Consider the following 10,962-nt stretch of genomic DNA (forward strand, 5'->3'; position numbering starts at 1 on the left):
TAGTTTTCAAAGGATGAAATCTAAGCTATCAACAACCACATGAGCAAATGCTCCAAATAACTAAAAATTAAAGAAAATTCAAGCCACTCTGGAGGTTCTACTTTATACCCATAAAATGGGCAAAAATGACAAAAAAAGAAAGTGAAAAGTGTTGGAAGTAGGAAAAAAATTAAGTACACAACCACATTTGTTGGTTGAGCCATGAATTGATATAGCCATTCTGGAAAGCAATTTTGAACAATGTCACCAAAGTCACTAAATTGTGTACACTCATTGACCTAGCAATAGTGGTATTAGGGCTATACCCCACAGAGGTCAAAGAAAGAGGAAAAAGATCCTTGTGTACAAAAATATTCATAATAATTCTTTTTATATAGCAAAGAACTACAAACTAAGGAAGGGCTGATCCATTGGAGATTGACAGAACAAATTGTGATATTTGAATATAATGGAATATTATTATGTATAAAAATTACAGAAGGGATAGTTTCAGAGAAATCTGGAAAGATTGTGAATTGATGCAGAATGAGGAGAGCAGAACCAGGTGAATAATTTCTGCATAACACTAACAAAACAACAATAAAAACAAAGTACCTATAAGTCTTCCTTTGCTTCTCTATAGTTATCATTTTTGTCATTTCTAATAACACAGTAATGTTTCCTTACCTTCAAGGTACGCAAAAATGTGTTTAGCCATTCACCAATCAATGGGCATTTGCTTTGTTTCTGATTTTTTGCTATCATAAAAGTTGTTGCTATATTTTGATATATATAAGGCAGACAATTTTTATTATCTTTCAACTACAGAAACAGTATCAAGCAAATTCTTTAAAACATGATTTCACAAGACATATGTTCCTGTGATAGTTTTCTTCTTAAACTCTTACCTTTGGTCTTAGACTCAATACTAAGTATTGGTTCCAAGGTAGAAGAACAGTAAGTGCTAGGCAATGGGGTTTAAGTGGCTTGCCCAGGGTCCTACAACCAGGATGTGTTTGAGGTCACATTTGAACCTGGGACCTCCCATTTCTAGGCCAGACTCTCTCTACACTAAGCCACCCAGCTGCCCTGATTGTATTTTTTAAGAAACTGAGATTCACTAGCATCACTCAATTAGACTAGCATTTTGATCACTCTTAGTATAATCTTCAAGTGCAAGAAAAATAGCGTCAAAGATAACTTTTGATATACCAAAAATGGTATACTACATTTAAATTGAACTTAGCTTTTTCTAATATTTACCTTAAGTTCTTTTTAAAAATTTTTATTTATTTTAAAAATATTTTTCCATGTTTACATGATTCATTTTCTTCCCCCCCCTTTTCTCCCCTTCCCAGAGACAACAAGCAATTCCACTGGGTTGCACATTTATCTTAAGTTCTTCAGCTATCCTTGTTATGTAGCTAAAATACAAATATGCAAATATTACCACCTTGTGCCCCATTAATATTTACTATATTATCTACTGTTTTCAAAATTCAAAAATTCAATGTATTGGTTTCATTTTATAGATTTACTTGGTGTTAAAAGACTATCTGCATTTATAACTTTATTTGCTTGCTTAGACAGCAGACTGACTTTTCATTTGATAGCCCTGCTGTGTGTATAATTTTAAGTCTTTACTTCTCAATTTATTTATTTATATTTTATAATTCCTGAGCTATTATATAACCTGCTAATGAATATCTATTTTATGTTTATAATTTATACATTTTAAACTTCATGTAGGTAGTTTAAAAATGCCAGCTAATAATAAAAAAATACAACTTACTAGTTATGAATCTAAGACCAAAATTAAATGTGCATATTTATTATGACCAACTTTCTTTAAGTATTTAAGTCATGTCTACAGTGGTAAATAAAATCTACTTATAGCAAGAACATCATTTAGCTAACTTCTGCATGACTTCTGATCATTTTATTTTCCTCTTTTTAAAAAGTTTTTCTTTAATTAATTAATTTAAAATATTTTTGGTGGTTACATGATTCATGTTCTTTCCCTTCCCTCTTCTCCCCCTCTCAGAATCAACAAGCAAGTCCACTGGGTTTTACATGTATCATTGATCAAAACCTACTTCCATATTATTAATATTAGCAATAGAGTGATCATTTAGAGTCTACATCTCCCTGGAACCATGTAATCTGTCATATATTTTTCTTCTATGTTTCTACTCCCAAAGTTCTTTCTCTGGATATGGATATCATTCTTTTTCATAAGTCCCTCAGAATTGTCCTGGATCATAGCATTGCTGCTAGTAGAAAAGTGTTACATTTAATTGTACCACAATGTATCAGTCTCTGTGTACAATGTTCTCCTGGTTCTGCTCTTTTCACTCTACATCAATTCCTGGAGGTCATTCCAGTTCACATGGAATTCCTCCACTTTATTATTCTACCACAAAGAGCACAACTATGAATATTTTTATACATGAATATTTCCTTATTAGCTCTTTGGGGTACAAAGCAGTGGTATGGCTGGATCAAAGGGCAGACAGTCTTAATTAATTAAGTGCCACTGCTTTATATATACTCAACTTTCAAAGAAATACTTTTATCCCTTTATCCATAATCCAAATTATAAATGCTACAATTTCCAAATTGGGTAGAAGGCACCAACAATGTGACAACTAAACAGAATGCTGCATATAGCAGGTAATCAGCAATATTTGTTGAAAATAGAATGAATGATTTGAAAGACAATTATTATTGAATTCATGTGTTATTTTTCTACAGTGAATTTTATTAGGCTAGAGAAATAAATTCTTCAATATTGTTCAATTATTAACTGTAGAATTTGGAATTAAAGGCAATAAATCATTAAATAATTACTTGGGGAAAAAAACTAATTCTAGTTACTATATAACAGTACTTGATAGAAAGGAAAACATATAATACTTATACTCTCTTGCATGTATAATCAAATAAGGCATTGATTACTATTGAATTAAAAACTTAGGTTAATGATACAGACTTAGGCAAGCAGAATGTTATTTTTTCAACTCAAGAGGACTTCATTATTCCAAATTTAGTTCCTTCACCTTCCTGGATATAAAATGTTATAGAAAGCTAGTGCGAATATAAATATAGTATTTAGCCTTTTTGGGGTTTGTCATATTTCTAGTATTTAGAAAATTTTAATGCAAATGTTTAAATGCAAACATTTCATTAAAGTATGTTATGAGCTATAAGTCAATTATAATCACTTTTTCCTGTTCTAAAGCCAGTTGCACATTTCACTTCTAGTGCAGTAATGAGGTAATTAATACTATAAATAGTTTTATTAAAGAATATTTTGATAATTTCTTATGTTAAATTTGCTGGTATAATTTCCAATTAGCTTCAGGATAAAAGCATTGGTAAAAACATTGATGATACAGTTCATAGTTTGATTCTCCCATCTTATCATACAGATTCCCCCCAAATGAGCTGGTTTTGTGTATAGCCAATCCACTCTTCTGCATCACTGCATAAGTAACAATATATTTATGCATTTTCCCTAACTTTATCAAACGTGTTAAGGACTGGTCTACTATAATTGCAACCCATTGGTTGACATTATTTTGATTATAATCCACACTGCCCAATATAGCATCAATATACTCTTTTACAATATTGTGTGCTTCAACAGCACTGAAGCAATCCCATCACTGTGGGGCTGATACTCCTTTATGGCAGTGGCTACTCTTCCTTTGCAACATTTCATGAATATGCCCCCTTCTCTTCTCTGATATTGCTACTACTCTAGTGCAGGCCCTCCTTCCCCTGTGCCTATTGGTAGGTCAGCTTGCTTCATGTTTCCCTTACTCCAAACCATCCCTTATTCAGTCAAGTGATTTTCTTAAAGCACAGGCCCAATCATGCTATCCCTCCTACACAATAAACTCCAGGAGCTCCCTATTATCTTCAGGATCAAATACAAAATGCTCTGTTTGGCATTCAAAGCCCTTTATAACCTAGTTCCTTCTTACCTTTCCAGTCTTCCCACACATTACTGTCTACCAACTACTCTTTGATCCAGTGACACAGTGCTTGGCACATAATAGGTAATAAATGTTTATTGAATGACTAGCTATAGGTATCTCTTCCACATTGAGGCAGTTAGGGGCATGGTACCCTCAAGATCTGGAAAATATGAATAAAATTGTTTGGCCTTCTCTTCGTACCAGAAAAGAAGTTTGAATTTTTCCAATTTCTTTTATGAAGTGTTTGCAGAAAAAGAAACTTTATACAGTTGTCCCTTGCTATATCGAAGTTCACTTATCATAGTTTCACTATATTGTGGGTTAAAAAAAAATCTAATTCTGTATTGTGGCGTTTTCACTATATCACAGGATTTTGCAGATGAATACCATACTGTAACAATGGAACCACAGTATGCCACTACTGCTTGGGTAAGTTTGCCAACGTGAGATTATACACGGCACACTATTGGCTGGCATAGTGCTTTGTCCTGTATCCTGGGCACTGACTGGCTCAGGGATTGTAGCATCAATCTGTTTGTTCTCCCACACTTTGCCCATTCATTCAGAAAGTGTTTAAGAGCATATGAGGTGTTTATAAGAGTGTGGGAAAGATTAATAAGAATGTGGGAAAGGTTAATAAGAATGTAGAAAAGGTTTATAGGAGAGTAGGAAAGGTTTATAAAGCCTTAAAAATATATATAAATGATAAAATAAATATAACGTCACTACTTTGTGGATTTTCACCTATCATGGGGTCTCTGGAATGTAACTCCTGTGATAGGTGAGGGAATCACTGTATATTTATGGAATTAGAAGATAAAATATGTTGATATTATACAATATACAATTGTATAATTGTTGATAATATATAATACAAATATATTTCATGCATTTCTGAGTTTCTGGTGTGTGCATGTTATCTGTGGCTTCAACAAATCTCCCCCAAAATTTCTGATTAATTTCTTATGTGACTGTCAATAAATTGAAATCGCAATGAGGAAAGTCACAATGTGGAATCTTATGTGTATTTTTTAAAACTGAGAACAGATAAGGGACATGAATAGGGAGTTTTCAAATAAATAAATCAAAACTATCAACAAGCACATGAAAAAGTGTTCTAAATCTCTCATAATTAGGGAAATACAAATCAAAACAACACTGAGGTGCCACCTTATACCTAGCGGATTGGCCAATATGATGGTAAAGGAAAAGAATAAATGTTGGAAGGGTTGTGGCAAAATCAGGACACTAATGCCTTGATAGTGGAGTTGAGAATTAATCCAGCCATTCTGGAAGGCAATTTGGAATTATGTGTAATGGGCTTTAAAAGAATGCATACCCTTTCATCTAAAAATACCACTACTAGTTTTGTACAAAGAGATAATAATGAAAAATACTCTTACAAAAATTTTCATAGCTTCAACCTTTGTGGCAGAAAAAAATTGGAAAATGAGTGTCCCTCAATTGGGGAATGGCTGAACAAATTGTGGTATATAATGGTAATGGAATACTATTGTGCTGTAAGGAATGATGAACTGGAGTATTTCTATGTGAACTTGGAGAACCTCAATGAACTGATGCAGAGCGAAATAAGCAGAACCAAGAGAACACTTTATATTGAAAGTGAAACATTGTGGAACAATCCAATGTAATGGACTTTGATACTAGTAACAGTGCAACAAGCCAGATCACTCCTGAAGAACTTATGGGGAAAAAATGCTAACCACATTGAGAGAAAGAACTATGGGAGTAGAAATGCAAAAGAAAAACATATGACATCACTTGTCACATGTACATATGGGTATGTGATCTGCAGTTTAGGCTTTAAAAGATCACTCTATAGCAAAAATTAATAATATGGAAATAGGTATCAAATGATAAAATTTGTAAAACCTAGTGGAATTGTTTGTCAGTTCTGGGAGGGAGGATGGAAAAGGGAAGGGAAAGAAAATGAATCATGTAAACTTGGAAAAATATTTTAAAATAAAAATGAATTAATTAAAAAAAAACTGGGAACAAAAGCACTCAAACTCCTTCTAAAGATTAGGAGGGACAATACAGAGAAAGAAAACTACATATTAATATCACTTAATGAACAATGGTACAAAAATATTAAATAAAAAGCTAGGAAAGATACTACATACCAATATGTCCCAGAGAACCAGCTACCAAGAGGGAGCACTGTTTTCCTCTAGCTGGTATAGTGAGTCATCCTGCTGAGAAGTCTTAACATCTTAAGGATTTCTAGCTGCCATATTTGACAGTTAAGCTAAAAGAGCTTGTTGATTTTACAAATATTTATGGAGATTAATTATATATAAATTTATATATTAGAATAAGGTTAGGAAGATAGATTTGAGGTTTAGATAAGACAGTGATAGAATAGATTTTAAGGTTTGCCTTTGATAAACAAGAATAAATCCCTTGTGGGATAGTTGGGATTTGGGAATAGTTAGAAACATTAGTTTAGATTTAAGATATCCTTTATATCTCTACCTCATTATTCTTTCCCTACCTCTCCTGATAAGAATTAATAAATAGTTGTTGGATTATACTGTGTCCAGCAGCTTTATATATCATCTATCACCAGGTGACCCTAACAGTTAGCTGATCAATATCAACTGGCCATATCATCAATACCCTATACCAAGGCAATATCATCTATAACAGATAATAGATTCAGAGCTGGAAGGGCAATGGAGGAAGCCGAGAGCCCATGAGGTTTAATAACTTGCCCAAGGTGACATAGATAAAGTCAGGATTTGAGGCTCCTAGACTCTACATCACTTTAGAAGATCACCTATAGGGATGCAGAAATTTAGGAAATCAATGACTAACTCAGATCATTTATAATTTCTTTGTATAAGTCATCTACCATTCATCTCCTGGTCCCAGAAGTAAGGTATCATGTCCCTCATGTCAAATTTTTTTTCTAGCTCTTTGCTTCCCCTCAAGACTAGTGCAGATAATAAGTAATGAGGGCACAGATGACATTTTTCTATCAAACCTTCTTTTGGAATTGTTGGTATGTTACGTTATTGAAGCTATCAGTTCTTTTAATTCCCTTCTTTGCTGTTCGCCTAGAATTTTTCTAATTAAACCATCATACCTTTAGCAAAAAGGTGTTATCTTCAATTTCTCACTCTCCACATGTACCATCAGTTGCCAAATTTTGCTACCTTTGTCTCAAAACTCACTTATCTCTATTTACAAAAATAATACTTTGTTCAGGTACTCACCACCTCTTACTCTGATTACTGCAATATCCTTAGTCATTAACCCTGTCCCAAGCAGATACTTCTGACCATTTTGCACACTGCTGTTAATGTGACTTTCCCTAAGTGAAGATCTGACCAGGTCACTCCCCTATTTAATCAAATCACTTCTTCCTTATTGCCTCTAATATCAAATATAAACTCTTCTGTTTAGTTTTTAATACTTTCACAACCTGACTCGGACTCATCTTTCCAGCTTTACTGTACATGATTTTACTTCCCACACCCTGTAATCCAGTCAAATTGGCTAGTCTCCCTAGCTGGAGGAGGTAGCTTCATTTGATTTGAGATTTAAGTGATTAAATAGCCTGAATAAAGGAAATGAGGTATGAAAGTGAAGTTTGTATTTGGGGGCAGCCTGAGGGCCTGCTTTACTGAATAAGAAGTGCTGGGAGAATAATATAAAATTAGAAAGGCAAGGTGGTATTGCATGTTGTATTTTGAATGAACATCATAGGAACATGAAGTAGTAGGCTAGAGGGAGCTACTGAAGCTTTTGAGAGAAGGGACAAAATAAGATCTAGGCTAATCTAATTGAGAGAGCTTTCACCTGAAAAGGAAAAGGAAGTGAGCAGGGGGAAGCTGATATATATAGGCATCCTTTCCACATCTCAGGGGTCAGAAGCACAGCTACCCCAGGAGGTAGAAAATTAGCATACCATTTTTTGGTCCTTCCTTTGTACTAGAGGAAAAAATCTGTAAATTTTTTCTTTTTCTTTTATGGGGTGTTTACAGTGTTTTTTTGTAAAATTTGTCATAGGCTATAGTTTCTAAACTTTTTCTGCTATCTGCTGGTCTTCTCATGTTGTCTATGGCTTCTGCAAAACTCCTCCCCAAATTTCCATTTAATTTCTTATGTCAATCCACTATCTATCAATGGGGAAGGTTGCATTGTAGAAGGAATACCTATATATTGACCAAGAATAAAAGAGTAAAGCTTCTTTAGGAGTAGCACCAAGAAATAGAAAAAAAAAATCCAAGAAAGGGGTCTGGCTATAAAAAACATGGCCTCAGGTGTTTGTTTATTTACAATTAAGCACTAGGTAGATGTAAAATCAAGGTGAATTAGTGATTCTAAAATGAATTTGATCTCATAGACTTGATGTATAATCAAAACATTGCTCTTGAAGGGTATACTTTTCTCATTAGGAATAAAATGGGTAAAAGGAAAGGGGATAAAGTAGTATTGTTGATACCTACTTGATACTAAGTATTAATTGGAAGGCAGAAAAGCAGTAAGGATTAGGCAATTGGAGTTAAGTGATTTGCCCAGGGTCACATAGCTAAGAAGTATCTGAGGTTAAATTTGAACCCAGGGCCTCCTAACTCTAAGCCTGGTGCTATCCATTGTATTTCCTAACTGTCCCTTTAGTGCTGTTTTAAGCTATAGTTTATTAAATCTAAAAACAGAACCCAGTTGTCTGCTGCATCTTGTATAATAAGATATATTGGTGTTAAGGAAAATTCAAGAACTAGAGAAAGAAAGGAGGTTGTAAATTTGTATGAAGATGAACAGTGGCAATAACAAGTGATGTGACAACAGACCACCCAGACAAGAGGAAATGAATGAATTCAAGAAACAATTAAGTTTGTTGCTTGGGTATTGGAAGCTATCATTTATGGCCATCTAAATGTTAACAGTAAAATTTATGTAAAATCCTGGGCTCTGGAATGTGTTTTTTTAGTATTGCATAGTAAAGTAAGAAACTGAGAAGTAACCTAAATCCTTTCAAAGATGTTAACTAAAATAGTGTCCTTGTCCTTTAAAAGACATGATAGAGAATAGGACTGAAAGTGGTTATTGAAGAAAAGTCAGAAAAATCTTAGGAATGCATAAATCAAGGTCATGGCCAATGTAATAAATAGTGACAGGTAACCTGTGGCAGAGGCATTTTGTTCTAGTAACAAATACAATACTGCTGGTCAGACCAAATTCAAACTGAGGTCTTAGAAGATGGTGCAAAAGTATTGATACTTCATAGATTGTCCCCTCGAAGAAGTGGACTGTCGTGATACTTTGCCAGAAGTCATAATCATAGGAATAGTAGTTTTCAAAACAGAAAAGGAACATGGCATCATCTCTACCACAGTAAATACTTCACAGATCTAGAAATTATCTAATGGATGAAGTGAAAAGGGCAATAGATGACAATGTTAATATTTCTAAGGTTGTCATGAAAGACAATCATCCATCTGTAGACAAGGGGAACAGAAATTATGTTGCCTGAATAGGGCACAGCTTACAGACTGATAGATTCTGGACTTGAATAGTCTGCTATTAAGAAATTTGCTGAAGTAAGTCCAAGAACACTGGCAAAAATTCTAGAGTTAAGATCAATGAAGCATTATATAAACTCCATAGAGTATATCTAGAAAATAAAAATATATTAGCTATTGAGACTGAAGTTATTGCAATAAAGGGGATATTAGAATCTGGTAGTTTCTGTGTGTGTTTGTGTGTGTGTGTGTGTGTGAGTGGATGTACGTTTAAGAACACACTTTGGAATTCAACAAACATTAAATAAGTACATACTATTTGTGAGGTAGTTAGGTGTTGGGGAACTAAAGAAAAAAATAAAAAGAGCTTCCATTCTACTGGGGAACAATGACAGGATAAGCAAGTAAATGCAAAATATATCTAAGTAATTAAAAGTAATTCAGCTGTGTGACCCTGGGCAGGTCACTTGACCCCCATTGCCTAGCCCTTACCACCCATCTGCCTTGGAATCAATACACAGTATTCAGTATTGATTCCAAGACAGAAGGTAAGGGCTTAAAAAAATAATTCAGGAGAGGGAAAGAACAACTAATGGGAAAAACAAGAATGGCCTTATATAGGTTATAAAGTTGTGAACAGGTCTAAAAGTGACCCTAGGGGATACTTAATGCAACCCTTTCATTATAAAGAAGAAATTTCTTAATAGCAGACTATTCAAGTCCAGAATCTATCAGTCTGTAAGCTGTGTCCTATTCAGGCAAAATAATTCAGGCAAACATAAGAAACTGAGAACCAGAGAGTAAGTTGACAAATTCACAAAGGTAGTTAGTAGAACTAAAATTCTTATGTCTCACTATTTCCCTTTAAACATTCCAAGCTACAAACTAAATTACTAGTTCTTTCTTGAACTTGACATGCTACATGCCATGTATGGAACAAAATTCTTCTGTTAAAGGCCCAGCCTTGGAATCACCTCTTCCAAAAAAAAGTCTTCCTTGATCTCCTAGCCAACAGAGATTTTTCTCATTAAATTTTCCTAAAGCTCCATCTGAGCTTCTCCTTTACTCCAATATATTTTATCTTGTATTATATTTGAGTATCCTTTATAAGATTATAAGCTCCATAAAGGCAAGGACCATGTTATTTTCCATCTTTGTATTCTAGCATTTAACATAATGCCTGCACCACACAATGTAAAAATTTGGTAAATGTTTGAGTTAAACAGCAGGGAAAAAAATGGCTTAAAGGAAAATGGTTTTGGTCCACAAAATAGGATCAGGTAGCAAGGAATTTGTAATAGATTTTGTCCCATATACATAATCTATAAACTTTCACCTTGTATATAATGGCAAAAGAACCATTAAAAAAAAAACAAAAAAACTTCCACAAAAATATCTTAAAGTCAACCTAGTAGTATATACCATCTTAAGTCGTCCAATCCAAACTGATATATATTTGTATATTACATATTTTTCTTGGATAAAAATGACAAAACCAGGTATACAGG

At 33.8% G+C, this 10,962-nt stretch overlaps 1 pseudogene; it reads right to left on the minus strand.

Annotated features, from left to right (window-relative positions):
* Positions 1-3,050: 3,050 nt before the first annotated feature.
* LOC130455991 (dynein light chain Tctex-type 3-like) lies at positions 3,051-5,874 on the minus strand (annotated as a pseudogene).
* Between the last annotated feature and the right edge of the window lie 5,088 nt (positions 5,875-10,962).

The sequence above is a fragment of the Monodelphis domestica genome, chromosome 8 (genome assembly GCF_027887165.1).
Source record: "Monodelphis domestica isolate mMonDom1 chromosome 8, mMonDom1.pri, whole genome shotgun sequence".
NCBI lineage: Eukaryota > Metazoa > Chordata > Mammalia > Didelphimorphia > Didelphidae > Monodelphis > Monodelphis domestica.